At 49.3% G+C, this 15,277-nt stretch overlaps 1 protein-coding gene across 3 annotated transcripts in view; it reads left to right on the forward strand.

The window, feature by feature from the left end:
• Positions 1-8,546: 8,546 nt before the first annotated feature.
• LOC311530016 (G-protein coupled receptor 4-like) overlaps positions 8,547-15,277 on the forward strand; it is a 31,556-nt gene continuing 24,825 nt past the window's right edge. For all 3 annotated transcript variants that reach the window (XR_014713895.1, XM_084646338.1, XM_084646339.1), the window contains exons 1-2: positions 8,547-8,629; positions 9,388-9,547. The gene's annotated coding sequence lies outside the window, so the exon portion shown is untranslated. The remainder of the gene's footprint in view (positions 8,630-9,387; positions 9,548-15,277) is intronic.

Genomic DNA, 15,277 nt, shown 5'->3' on the forward strand with positions numbered 1-15,277 from the left:
GGAGCAGCTCAGCTCTGGGGTCGGACCTCCACTTCAGACCCCCCCGTCTGTGCTGTCTGCCCCATCCCCATGTGGGAGACCTCAGCCCTGTGAGGCCCCTGCCCCAGACAGGAGGAGCAGCACTAACCCAGCATAAGGCTCTCCTTCTGGCCCCCCACCCCACCTGGTGGGTGTTTCTTCCCCCTCACTCACAACCCCCTCCCAGCCTGCTGACTGCTCTGTCCCTGAAAAGAGCTGTCTTGGCAGCTGTGGAGGAGGATTTCCTTCCAGCTAATCTGCTACCATCTGTCAGAAAGTAGTGCAAGCCCCCTGAAGATCCACGACCCAGTCACGCCCATGCTAGGGCATGGGGGTTATAATGGCAGAGACCTGAATCAGACTGAACAGCCAGCTTCTGTGCAAGCTTCCTCCCGACATCCCTGGGCTCCCTCCACCACAGTTCCACTGAAACCTCTCAGTCCAGACACAGAAGGCCACTGCTATCCCAGGCCTGGACTCTCCATGCCCCACAGCTCTACCATTCCCACTCACTCCCAACCCACAGACCCTGTGCTATTCCAGCCCAGCTCTCCCCTGACTCTGCTAAGGTCCCTCACTCCACACCTACAAATTCGCTGCTCTCTCAGCCCTGGGCTCTGTACCCTGAGCACAGCTCAGTCAATACCCTGCTCCTGACCTGCAGTCCCCTGCTAACACAGCCCAGGGTTCCCTCAAGTTCTGCCAATGCCCCTTGCTCATGACTTGTAGTCCCCACACCCCATGGGCTGCACAGTCTGACCCCAGCTCTACCAGAGTCCTCACTACCAACCCATAGCTCTCCTCCTATCCCAGCCCTGGACTCTGCCCTCAGTCCCAACCTACAGATTCCCTGCTATTTCAGCCCCGCATTTTTACTCTGCTCCATCTCACCTTGCCTGTCACTGTCTCCTGTCCTGGTGCTCTGCCCAATACCAGTGAGAGTCTGGAAGGAGAGCATAAATCCCTTGTAATCCTCTGCTGTGTAAACTCATTAGGACAGGAGGCGGGAAGGGTGGGGGGGGGGGGTTAACACCTTGTGCAGCGTGAGGTTAAGCAGAGGGGAAAATCCCCCTCACCCCTAGAGCATTCCTTTCATACAGTTGGGATCACAGGAGAACACTAGCTGCGGGTGGGGGCAGAGAACAGCCCCAGGGATGGGCATTCCAGCTTAGTACCCATCTGTGTCTGGGACACTGCCAGAGGGAGCCTGTGAGTCCAGAGAGCAGAAGAGAGTGATAAGGGTTGAGTCAGTAGGGGACACCAGGAACTGGGGTTGGGAGATGACCCTGGGCAGGGAAGAGGGCGGGACTGTGTGTGGGCTGGAGGTCTGTTGCAGGGAGCCCAGTGTGTCTATGTTGGGGCCTTGGTGCTTGAAGAAGGGCTTTGCTGATGATGATCCCTGATGCACCAGAGAGCAGTGCCCAGCAGAGTCCTTACTGTGCTAATGCCTCATAGTGCAGACACACTTCCAGCCTCAGCAACTAGTACTGCCAAGGATCCTCACACAACCTCAGCCCCAGGCACTGACAGGGTCCCTCCACTGCCACCCTTCTCCCAGGACACCTCTTTCTACAGCCTCTTTTCCCCCAGGGACTCCCCAGTGGCTGCATGTACCTTCCCATCCCACATTCAGTCTTGCTCAACCCCTCGCTCCCCATGCACACAGCCTCCTTCCTTTCCCTCTATGACCCCTGGAACTGGTGAGTCAGAGGCAGACAACTGAAGTGCCCAAAGGAACTGTACCTCTGACAGGTTTCACAGTAGCAGCCCTGTTAGTCTGTATCCACAAAAAGAACAGGAGGACTTGTGGCACCTTAGAGACTAACCAATTTATTTGAGCATAAGCTTTCGTGAGCTACAGCTCACTTCATCGGCTGTCTCCCTGGCACCAACCGCCCATGTTATGCAAGCTCCGGAAGGGAAGAACCTCTCTGTGGTTTTCAGGAGGTTACTGAGCAGTTGCTGAGGCATGTTGTGCTGGTGAGTGATGTGCGTATATCTGCATATGTTTGTAAGGGATATGTGTGTTGTACTTAAAGTACTGCACAGGATCTCTTCAGGGAGGATAAGGCAAAGCACCACATTTATTGGTAATCCATGTATCAATCAACACCGTATCATATGTATATGATATATACTACACTCATACACACACAAATACACTGTCTTCTTGTTACCAACTGGTTGCTCTCCTTAAACGTCACTGGCCAAGTGAGTTAGATGGGGGAGGGGTGGAGCAGGGCTTCTGTCGATCTGGATCGATGCTCCGATGTTGACAAGACAAGACCCCAGGGTCCTCTGCAAGACACCTCACATTTATAGCAGCTTCCCTCGTGCAAATCTATACCAGATGCAAAATCTGTGTGTCTGTCAGTTGGTCACCTGTGGTGCTTCCTTCTGCGTGTGGTCTTAATGGTGCCACACTTATTTTCAAAGAGGGTGTTTTCAAAAGAAGGTTTCAGAGTAACAGCCCTGTTAGTCTGTATTCGCAAAAAGAAAAGGAGGACTTGTGGCACCTTAGAGACTAACCCATTTATTTGAGCATAAGCTTTCGTGAGCTACAGCTCACTTCATCGGATGCATACTGTGGAAACTGCAGAAGACATTATATACACACAGAGACCATGAAACAATACCGCCTCCCACCCCACTCTCCTGCTGGTAATAGCTTATCTAAAGTGATCACTCTCCTTACAATGTGTATGAAAATCAAGGTGGGCCATTTCCAGCATAAATCCAAGTTTAACCAGAACGTCTGGGGGGCGAGGGGGGAGGAAAAAACAAGGGGAAATAGGCTACCTTGCATAATGACTTAGCCACTCCGAGTCTCTATTCAAACCTAAGTTAATTGTATCCAATTTCCAGATGAATTCCAATTCAGCAGTTTCTCGCTGGAGTCTGGATTTGAAGTTTTTTTTGTTGTAAGATAGCGACCTTCATGTCTGTAATCGCGTGACCGGGGAGATTAAAGTGTTCTCCGACTGGTTTATGAATGTTATAATTGTGTCCATTTATTCTTTTACGTAGAGACTGTCACATTGGTCAAACTGGACAATGTGACAGTCTCTATGTAAAAGAATAAATGGACACAAATCAGATGTCAAGAATTATAACATTCATAAATCAGTCGGAGAACACTTCAATCTCCCCGGTCACACGATTACAGACATGAAGGTCGCTATTTTACAACAAAAAAAACTTCAAATCCAGACTCCAGGGAGAAACTGCTGAATTGGAATTCATCTGGAAATTGGATACAATTAACTTAGGTTTGAATAGAGACTGTGAGTGGCTTAGTCATTATGCAAGGTAGCCTATTTCCCCTTGTTTTTTCCTACCCCCCCCCCCCCAACGTTCTTGTTAAACCCTGGATTTCTGCTGGAAATGGCCCACCTTGATGTTCATACACATTGTAAGGAGAGTGGTCACTTTGGATAAGCTATTACCAGCAGGAGAGTGAGTTTGTGTGTGTGGTTTTTGGAAGAGGGGGTGGGGGGGGGTGAGAAAATCAAGGTGGGCCATTTCCAGCACAAATCCAGGTTCTCACCCTCCACCGCCCCCCCCCCCCAAACTCACTCTCCTACTGGTAATAGCTTATCCAAAGTGACCACTCTCCTTACAATGTGTATGATAAACCCTGGATTTCTGCTGGAAATGCCCCACCTTGATTAACAAGAACGTCGGGGGGGGGGGGGGAGAGGAAAAAACAAGGGGAAATAGGCTACCTTGCATAATGACTAAGCCACTCACAATTTCCCCTTGTTTTTTCCTCCCCCCCCCCCCCCCCGACGTTTATGCTCAAATAAATTGGTTAGTCTCTAAGGTGCCACCATACTCCTTTTCTTTTTCAAAAGAAGGTGCGGCTTTGCCGTCAATATGTCTGCTCTTCTTTAGTGAGCCCACTTGACAAGTTTTACTGTTCTTGGGGCTGGCTACCATCCCCTCTCCAACAGTTGCAGCTGGCTGGAGATGCTGCCTTCCATGCCTTGCTCATTCACACCTCATTCATTCAACAGGGCAATTGATTAAAAGGGGGGAGATCTCATTCTACTCCTAGCAAAAAGACATTTTTCTTCTGCCTTAACTATCCTTTGGGGCTATAACATTATACCAAGGCTGAATACAAAGTTTCTATATAAGGATTTGATATAAAGTTCCTATATCAAAGCACTTGACACAAAGTTGCATGAAAACAAAGGTCACACATGGATAGACCCAATACAAGGTTATATGAAGAGGCATAATACAAAGTCATATGAAAGTTATGTGAAGATGCTTAATGCAGAGATTTATCTACATGTGCACCCATCTTTGGGCGAGAGAGCTTGAGGAGCATGTCTGTGCACATGTGGGAGATGTGTTAAGGGTGTGTATGAGGAGAAATATGAGGATGGTTTGTGCCTCTTTGGGGATGTGTGTTGGGGAAATGTGTGAAGGATGTGCACAACCCAGAGGGACATGTGAGAGGGGTGTGTGTGTGAGTCTGTGGAAGGGGGGCTGCAAGGGGTCTGCATGTACCTGCATGAGAGGAATGAATGACAGGTGTCTGGGTGGGGGGGAGGATGTGGGGGTTGTGCATGCAGCTGCACATGGCTGGGGAACTGAAGGGTGTGCATGGGTGGGGGGTTGTCTGTGTGGAGTGGGGGGGGTATTTGTGTGTGTCTGTAAATGAGGACATTGTGAAGGGGGTGTGAGGCATGTGGGGGGTGTCTGTCTATGGTGAGTTGTGGGTGTGTATATGGGGGATTGTGAGGGGTTAGCATGTCTGTATGTGGGGGGATTGTGAGGAGGTGTTTGGGGGGGTGTTTAGAGGCTTGAGGGGGTTGGGTCAGTGGGGGAGAGGTTGTGAGGGGTGTGTGTCCATGTATGTGTGAGAGAGGTGTGGGTATGGGGCTTGTGTCCATGTGGGGGGGTGGCTTGTGGGGGGAGTTGTAAGGGGGCATGGGGGCTATAAAATTCTGTACTTTGGGGGAGCACCCTGTAACCCCCATGTTCCTCATCTGGGTATAATTGTGATATTCCATATAAAGCATGTCTTGTAAGGTGTCAGGGGAAAGGTTATGATCTGCTGAAGATCATTTCTCTATCCATAGATGTGTATCATTAATACACGTGAAGTTATAAAACTGTGTTGTATGGTTGTCACTAAAACATGCTGTAGGTTGGGGAATCAGCCAGATATTAGCTCCCTAGGTGCAACAGCAAGGAGAGTAACCAATGCCCTAGCCCAGGGTGTGAAACAACCCATCAACAGCCATTGTCCAGCAAGGGAGCAGCAATTCAATGACTCACCTGCATGAGGCCACACGAGGGGGATTGCTTCTCAGCCTTGCCTGGAGACTTCGCAATGCCCCCCAGACATGCCTGGACTTGTGTTTTCCAAGCATATGGACTGAGGGTATAAAACAGAACACCAAGGGGCCATGCAAGGTCTTTCTCCTGCCCCCCCCCCCCCCACCTATGCTGCAAGCAACAAAGACACTGAGGGAACATCTACACTGGCAAAGTTACAGCGCCACTCAGAGTGCTGAAGGGAAACCACTGTGGTGTGTTCACACTGTCAGCTGCCTGAGCAACAGTGTGTTCACACTTGTGGCACTTGCAGCGGTATTCGGAGCAGTGCACTCTGGGCAGCTATCCCACAAAGACAGAGACAAAGCACCTCTTTCTCTTCTGCCGCTAAGACTTGTGGGAAGGTGGATGGGGTTGCGTGGCATCCTGGGTGCCCTGTGATGCATTGCTTCACATCCCAGAAATCCCTGTGCTTCTATCTGCATTTGGCGCCATCTTTCAATGGTTTGTGTACTTTGCTCCCTGCCTCTTCGGGCTGCAGGAATGGATCCTGAACTGCTGACTAGTATGCTGCTTGCTGTGACCAACACATCACGAGTGGCCGTGGAGTTATTCCTTAAACTAAAAGGGCAAGAGGAGTGTGACATTGATCTCACCACGCGTACTAGCTACGACATGAGATTGCTTGTGGCATTCATGGAGGTGCTGACCACTGTGGAACGCTGCTTTTGAGCTCGGGAAACAAGCACTGAGTGGTGGGATCACATTGTCATGCACATCTGGGATGACAGCAGTGGCTGCAGAACTTTCGGATGAGGAAAGCCACATTCATGGGACTGTGTGGTGAGCTCGCCCCAGCCCTGCGGCACAAGGACATGAGAATGAGAGCTGTCCTGTCATTAGAGAGGTGCGTGGTGATTGCATTGTGGAAGCTGGTTACTCCAGACAGCTACTGATCAGTTGCTAACCAGTTTGGAGTGGGAAAGTCGACCATTGGACTCGTGTTGATAGAACTGTGCGGGGCCACTAATGACATCCTGCTCTGAAAGACCGTGACTTTGGGTAATGTATGTGAGATTGTGGCTGGCTTTGCACAAATGGGCCTCCCTAACTGCGGAGGGGCACATTCCAATTCGGGCACCAGACCACCTAGCCATCGAGTACATTAATCACAAGGGGTATTTCTCAATGGTTCTCCAGGTGCTTGTGGATCACCAGGGGCATTTCACAGACATTAATGCAGGCTGGTCCGGAAAGGTGCATGACGCATGCATCTTTTGGAACATTGGCCTGTTCAAGAAGCTGCAAGCAGGTACTTTCTTCCAGGACCAGAAGATCACCATGCCCATTGTGATCCTGGGAGGCCCTGCCTACTCCTTAATGCTGTGGCTTATGAAGCCATACACCAGGCAACTTGACAGCAGCAAGGAGTGGTTAAACAACAGGCTGAACAAGTGCAGAATGACTGTTGAGTGTGCTTTTGGCCATTTAAAGGCCCGCTAGCAATGCCTCTATGGGAAGCTGGACCTGGCCAATGACAATATTCCTATGCTTATAGCTGTGTGCTGTAAGCTCCCTAATATTTGTGAAGGAAAGGGTGAAATTGTATGTTGCTTTGCAGTGCTCTTTTTGCTTTCAATTAATAGAATAAAGATTGCTTTCAAACGAACACAATTCTCTTAATAAAAGACAACAGCCGGAGGACAGAGTCAAATGAAAAAATACATCAGCAGGGAGGGGAATGGGGGAAGGGAAGGTCCCAGGAGGAGGAGGGGACCCAGGATGGCTAAAGATTTGTGTATGTCCAGGGATCATATCCAACCTTCTCCTTTGGAGTACAATGCAGTGGGTACTGTACTTTAGCAGGGCCAAACTGCAGAGGGATGTGTGCTGAGTGCAGTGGGTAGTGGGAGTCTGCAGTACTGGACTGTGGGGGGGGAGTGGAATGCTGTGGGTAGAGAGTGAAGCCAGGAGGTTGATGATAACAGCATGTTGGCAGTGTCTGGGGGGTGCATGGGAAAGAGTTTTGCGACAGCGGCTGCAGGGGAGGGTGGGCGCGGAGCTGCTCGGTTTGAAGAGCTGGTATCGCCTGGAGCGTGTCCATTTGGTGCTTCATAACGTTTAAGAGCTACTCTGTGGCTTCTTTCTGGCATGCCATCTTCTCCTTTCGGTCCCTCTTCTCGCTGTCCCACCACTCCTTCAGTTCCTGTTTCTCGGCAGCTGAGTGCATCATAACCTCACTCAGAAAGTCCTACTTAGTTCTTCTTGGCCACTGTCAGGGTTCCTTCCCCACTCTGAACTCTAGGGTACAGATTTGGGTACCTGCATGAAAGACCCCCCTAAGCTTATTCATATCAGCTTAGGTTAAAAACTTCCCCAAGGTACAAACTTTGCCTTGGCCTTGAACAGTATGCTGCCACCAACAAGCAGGTAAAGAGACCACTTGGAGACGTCTTTCCCTGAAATATCCCCCCAAGCCCTATGCCCCCTTTCCTGGGGAAGGCATGATAATAATCCTCACCAATTTGTACAGGTGAACACAGACCCAAACCCTTGGATCTTAAGAACAATGAAAAATCAATCCGATTCTTAAAAGAAGAATTTGAATTAAAGAAAAGGTAAAAGAATCACCTCTGTAAAATCAGAATGGAAAATACAGGGTATTCAGATTCAAAACACAGAGGATCCCTCTCTGGGCAAAACCTTAAAGTTACAGAAAACAGGAATAAATCTCTCTTAACACAGGGAAAATTCATATTAAACAAAAGATAAACTAATCCGCCTTGCCTGGCTTACCTACACTGGTTGAAATATTGGAGACTTGGATTAGGATAGGTTGGAGAAGATGGATTTCTGTCTGGCCTCTCTGTCCCAAGAGAGAACAACCATGTAAACAAACAGCACAGACACAAGCAGCCCCCCCACCAAGACTTGAAAGTATCTTGTTCCCGCATTGGTCCTTTGGGTCAGGTGCCAGCCAGGTTAGCTGAGCTTCTTAACCCTTTACAGGTAACAGGATGTTGCCTCTGGCCAGGAGGGGTTTTATAGAACTGTATACAGTAAGGTTGTTACCCTTCCCTTTATATTTATGACAGCCACTTTCTAATTCTGCACAGCCATTCTGCTGCCGATAACAAAGAGAGAGGCTGGGCTCCCAAGGTCATCTCTGGGAAGTTTAAATGCAACATTTTACAGAAGCAGTATTGTTTGCAAGACACACAACAGTGATTCAGTGCTTTAAAACACAGCCAGTACTCTCACCTGTCACTAACTGGCTGACCCCAGGCAAGCACACATGAGCCACAAGACCCCCCAAATGGTGAGTAGCTGCAGGGGCAGGATAAATCAGTCTTCCCAGACCCTGCTGTACACTTGGCACATGGCTCTTGGGGAGAGCCAGCACTGTAGGGGGGGCCTGATAATCATTCCTGTCCCCACACTTTCCACAGGATGTGATCATTATGGAAGATATCTCACTGCTGAGGGTGAGCAGGAAATCAAGGGAGGGTCTTCTCCAAGCCTGCTTCTGCCCTGGCCTGTGGAAGTATAACATTGTATATGTATAGCGTTGTATAAGGGGACATGCTGGATACCTTGTATATGAGAGGGCATGCCAAAACATGTTACAAAGTATCTGAGGGAGCACATGTAGGGACAGTTAGCTTTTGAATGGAGAAGCAATTAAGATAGAGCCAGCACGTCTAAGAAGCAGGCATCAGAATGGAAGGTGTGAAGGGCAATTAGTTAACTGGAAGCTGATAAAGGAGATTGTTAAGGGTGGCAGGTAATTGAAGATACGTAACTGGTCTCAGGGATCTCGAAGGGTGGTGACTAAAAACTTTTTTCTTCTTTTGTCTGTAACTTCTCTGTAACTTGTTCTCCAAAAACTGTATAAATTAAGAGACACAAGACCCACTTGGGGGGGCTTACTTCTAAATGTACTAGCAGAGCAGCTTTGCTAATAAAACAGAGTGGTCTGATAAATTGTGAGTCTGAGTCAAACTTTGACAATTTGGAGGTTCCACCGAGATTGCAAGCGGCTTCACTGAGGCTGTGTGATCCCTGACTGCCTTGCAGGACGATCGTGGCAGCCGGCATCTGGACGCTTAGTCCAAGTGATCCTCCACAAGACAGAAAGGTACACAGCAGCAGCGCAGTCCACGCCATTGAACTTGTTGGTTCCCACCCTGTTCGGGTAGGGGTCTTTGGATCCAGCTTCTGGAATCAGACGTCTCAGGTAATTATTATTTTTGTGCTTTAACCGGTTTGAGGACTGTCTTGTCTTTGTGTCTATCCGTCTTCCCCGTGGTGTGTGTGTGAATCTGGGAGCCATCTCTGTCCGGAGACTGGCTGACCAAGGGGTCCCCGTCCCCACGGTCTGAATAAGTGGAATCTGCACAGCTGCAGCCGCACCACGGCTTGGGTATAACCCCTGGTGTTAAAGCAAGGGCAGTTGAGGCAGTAGCCTGTGGGCTCCTTTCTGTGTGTTGCACCGGGTACCGCTCTGCTGAGCCCGAATTTCCTTCTTGTGTGAGTGCTGTGTGAAGCCCTCCTGGATGGGTAATCAGAAGTCTAAGGTAGAACAGTTCCCTAAGGGAACTCCAGCTTATTTTATGTATTTTAGGAGGGGTCTGGACTCCTGTAGGTTTCTTGAAAAATGGTCCAAATTAGCTTTAGAGAACCCCAAATTACAGTGGCCGCTGTTAGGTTCTTGGGACAAGGATCGAGTGGACGCTTTAAAAAGCAAACTCGTCCTCCCAAAAACCAAATTGGAGAGAGGAGAAGTAGACTGCTTCATGCAGTGGTGGGAAGAGGCAAATCGTAGATGGACTGAGTCAAAACTCACCTCTCTTAAAAATTCTATCAAAAAACTAACAGTTCAATTGGATGCAGTCTCTCCCACCACTAGTCCGAGCGCTCCCCTTTGCCCAGTCCTGTGCAATGATCTGGATCAAACCCGACCCCCACCATACTCCTGCGCAAATAAGAAATCAGAAAAGGAAAAATCTTCAGTGACTACAGATAATGAAAGTGAAGAAGATACCCTCATTGGCCTCACAGCTCTGCAAAATATTATGAAGAAGAAATCCAAAGCAGACTGCAAAGATTCTCTTGACATCTCTTCTTGGAAAAGAGAACCTGAGGGGAGGTTAATGAGAGACTCTGATCAAACTGTTGTGGCACCCTTAGGAGTCCTTAAGATGGGAGAAAGTGAGTCCATATGGGATTATAAACCCTGGACTCGTACGGAACTTTTATCTATAGTTAAAAGTTTTCCCAAACCACAGAAAAACTCTGTCAAATTTGCTGAGGAGTTTCTGTTAATCTGTGAAACCTATGAACCCTCTGAGACAGATCTCCTCCAACTGTGTAAATTGTTAGCTCCTGCCAGTTATTATGAAAAATGGTTGGCTGCCACAGACTGGCCAGCTGAGGCACGCCACTCAACCATAAAAAGTATTGGCCCAGATTCGGCATACAGAGACCGGTGTATGGCTCTTTGGAAGTGCCTGCATCAAGCCATTCCCAAAGTGTGGTCTCCTAAAACAAACTGGACAGCAATACGTTGCTGTAAGCAAGGGCAAGGAGAAAGCCCAGGCGACTATAGGTCCCGGCTAACTGATATTTTCCTACAACATTCAGGAATACAAGAGCCTGATGTAAATGGGCAGGGGGCCTTGGCACATGCATTTGTTGATGGTCTTCTCCCTGCCACAGTCAGCATGTTAAAACGAATAAGTGTGGGATGGGAGACTGAAACCATGGACAAATTGCTGGCAGTAGCAGAGCATTGCCACCGCACTTTAAAAGGAAAGGAGGAACAGTCCTCCCAAAAGTTAATGGCTCTGCAGATACAGCATTATTCAGGACTAAGCAGACCACACCGGGGACAGGGACGGGGTTGTGGAAGGGGGCGGGGGGCTAGATTAACTGGGGTTTGTAACTACTGTAAACAGCCTGGACACTGGAAAAAAGAGTGTCCAAGACGACCTAATAATTGTATGGGAAATCAAGTGAACCCCCCGCTGGTTCCTCCAGCTGATCCCCAACCCTATTTTTCACCCCAACAATGACGGGATGCTGGGGAACCTCACAAAGTTTTAGCTCCCTTATTACCTCTGTCCCCTACTGGAGAATGTGTCCTGACTGTAAATGATCTCTCTCTCCCTTTCCTTGTTGATACTGGAGCTTCTCTTTCTACAATCCGCACCACTGACTTGCCTGAGGTTTCCCGATCTGGAAAAATCTGTGTCTGCTGTTGGCATTACAGGGATCCCTACCTCTTTTCCCCTCTCAAAACCTTTGTCTGTTCAGGTCGGTCCCCTCTCTGAGGAGCATGCATTCCTCCTCTCTGATTCCACCCCTGCAAACCTTCTGGGACGGAACTTGCTATGCAAACTTGGCTGTTCTATTTACTGCTCCCCAGATGGTGTCTATCTGCAAATCCCTCAGTCTTTCTTATGTGATTCTGTAGCCTCCCTGCTGTCTGAAACTTCCCTCTCCACTCCGGTCCCTTGCTGTCCCTTAACTCCGTCCCTAGAGCACCTAATCTCTCAGGTTCCTTCCTCCCTATGGCCATCTCACCCATCTGAAGTGGGCCGATTAAATACGGACCCAGTTCGGATTACTGTAGACAATTCCAAACCTCTGCCTCGCCTGTCTCAGTATCCTTTGAATCCTGAGGCAGAGGCTGGGATTGCTCCAGTTATATCTGCGTTAAAAGAACAAGGAATTATTGTCCCTTGTTCCAGCCCCTGTAACATCCCTATCCTCCCAGTTCAAAAGGCTGATGGCAAATCATGGCAATTTGTTCAAGACCTTCGAGCTAGTAACCGTATTGTCATACCTTCTTTTCCAGTGGTTCCTAACCCTGCTACAATACTAGCGTCTATTCCTCCAAATGCAACCCACTTTACTGTTGTAGATTTGTGCTCCGCTTTCTTCTCTGTCCCAGTTCACTCTGAATCCCAGTATCTCTTTGCCTTCTCCTACAAGGGTCAGCAATATACATGGACTACCCTTCCCCAGGGGTATACAGAGAGTCCATCCTATTTTTCTCAAGCCCTAGCCAGGGATCTCACTGATCTGGTTTTCCCATCAGGATCCACACTGATCCAATATGTGGACAACTTACTCCTGTGCTCCCCCTCTCTGTCTGCCTCAGAAACTGATTCACTAACACTTCTCACAGCTTTAGCAAACAAGGGTCATAAGGCTTCTCGCACAAAATTGCAGCTCTGCCAAACCTCTGTCACATACCTAGGCTTCCTTCTCTCCCAGGGCTCCCGTACACTCTCTCCAGCCCGGGTACAAGCCATCCTTAGCTTTCCCCAGCCTTGCTCTCCACGCCAGGTCAGAAAATTCTTAGGCACGACAGGGTTCTGTAGGCAATGGATTCCCCAATATGCTTCTCTGGCTAAACCGCTCCAAGAACTCACTCAATCCTCTGTACCTAACCCCATGCCATGGCCACTTGAAGCAAATGCTGCTTTCATCTCCCTTAAGCAGAATTTAGCCTCTGCCCCTGCCTTAGGGTTACCTAACTATGACAAGCCTTTTACCCTTTTCTGTCACGAACAATCTGCTTGTGCCCTCGGGGTTCTTACTCAGGAGCACGGTGACAGAAATCGCCCGGTGGCTTATTTTTCTGCAACCTTGGACCCTGTAGCCCAGGGTTTACCCCCTTGCCTACGCGCTGTAGCTGCTGCAGTGTGCCTGGTCGAGATGTCTGAGTCCCTTGTCCTCCGCTCTCCTCTCACTCTCCTGGTTCCCCATTCTGTGGAAACTCTCCTTCTGCAACGCAACACTGCTCACCTCTCCTCTGCTCACCTCACTAGGTATGAACTTTTGCTGCTTTCAGCCTCACATATCACTATTAAGTGCTGCTCCCGGTTAAACCTTGCTACCCTCCTTCCTTTACCTAGTGATGGTGAACCCCATGACTGCCTTGCAACTGTCTCCGCTATCACTGTCCTGCGCCCCGACCTTTTCAGATGTACCTCTCCCTAACTCTGACCTGGTATTATTCACTGATGGGTCCTGTTATAGAAATGACCAAGGCCACCTCCTTGCAGGGTATGCTGTGGTCTCTCTCTCTGAGACCATAGAAGCTGCGCCCTTACCCTCTGTGACCTCTACCCAGGTGGCTGAACTGATTGCTCTAACCCGTGCCTGCTTTCTAGCCGAGGGGCTCTCTGCCACTATTTTTACTGATTCTCGGTATGCCTTTGGGGTTGTGCATGACTTTGGCACCCTCTGGCAGGCTTGGGGTTTTCTTACCTCTACTGGTACCCCTATCAAGAATGGCCCCTACATTGCCACCCTCCTGTATGCAGTTTTACTACCGTCTACCTTGGCAATTGTTAAGTGTACTGGCCACTCAGCGGCAGACACCGAGGTGGCAAAAGGTAATGTACTTGCTGATGCTGCTGCAAAACATGCCACCACTATAAAACCTTCACCAGAAGCGTTTCTTGGTCCCCTCTCTGTCTCTGTAATGCCACCATCCCTGTCTCATCTCGCTCAGCTCCAGGATTCTGCCCCAGAAACAGAGAGAGACTCCTGGAGTGCTTTGGGTCGCTCTTTGCATTCTGATTCCCTTTGGCAATCGCCCACCGGTACCTTTGAAGCCCCCCTCTCACTCTACCCATCTCTAGCCGCCCTGCTACATGGTGTTTCACATGTCGGCAAGGAGGGGATGGTCTCTGCTATGAGTAAGGTGGGGTGGCGGGCTCCCCATTTCAGCTCCTTTGCAACCCGCCACTGTGCCGCTTGTGTTATTTGTCAAAGCCACAATGTAGGCAAATCTGTAAAAGTAATACAAGGGTTCCGGGGTTTGCCTCAAGCACCTTTCCTACACTGGCAACTCGATTTTGTACAAATGCCAAAGTGTCAGAAATATGAATTCATTTTAGTTAAAATATGTCTGTTTTTGGGTTGGATTGAAGCCTTTCCCTGTCGCAAAGCTGATTCATTGTCCGTTGCAAAATGTCTGTTAAACCACATTATCCCTACCAAGGGAATTCCTGCCACTTTGTCTAGTGACTGGGGAACACATTTTACTGGAAAAATTGTTCAACATCTAAACCAGATATTACATGTCACCCACCTGTTGCACTGCCCTTACCATCCACAGAGTGCAGGGGCAGTTGAAAGGCGAAATGGTGTGCTTAAAAATAAGCTGGCAAAAATCTGTAGTTCCACAGGGTTAAACTGGCCATCTGCTTTACCACTGGCCCTTATGGAAATTCAGTCATCCCCATCCCAGAGACACAAATTGAGTCCATTTGAAATCATCATGGGACGCCCTATGCGAACAATGGCTACTATTACCCCAGCCCCAGACCTAAACCTAACTCACAGCACGCTCCTCCAGTACTGCAAAGGGTTAATGCAAGCTGTGAGCTCCTTCCATTCGCAGGTGCGAGCAGCTTGGCCGAGGGAACCCGCCTCTGCTGCCTGTCACACTCCTGAGCCTGGTGATTGGGTCTACCTGCGGCACCACCTTCAGAAGCACGCCTTGGAACCCTGGTAGAAGGATCCATACCAGGTACTGCTCACCACCCAGACAGCAGTGAAATTATCTGGCATCGCTGCATGGATCCACGCCTCACAGTGTAAGCCAGCACCACCTCAAGGGGACCAAGCACCTCTGCTTGACCACGCAGAACCAGCTTCAACCCCAGAAGACAAAGAGGAACAGCCTGCAGTACCTTACAATCTGCGCTCTCGTAAGGGTTGCCAGAAGCAGAGGGTAAGCAGACAGCAGGACCCAACAAACAAGAAGCAGTAATGAGCCTAGCGCCTGCTGCCTGCATGCCACAGTGGCATGGGAAAGATATTGTTAATGGGGCAAGACACAAAGCAGCTCTGCCGAAGAACCTGCAGCAGCGGATTGCCCAGTATCTCCATGAGACTTTCCTGGATATCTGAGGGAGATTCCCGTGAAGTGAGGGAGTCCATCAAC

Source organism: Lepidochelys olivacea (genome assembly GCF_965140295.1).
Source record: "Lepidochelys olivacea isolate rLepOli2 genome assembly, chromosome: 13".
Classification (NCBI taxonomy): domain Eukaryota; kingdom Metazoa; phylum Chordata; order Testudines; family Cheloniidae; genus Lepidochelys; species Lepidochelys olivacea.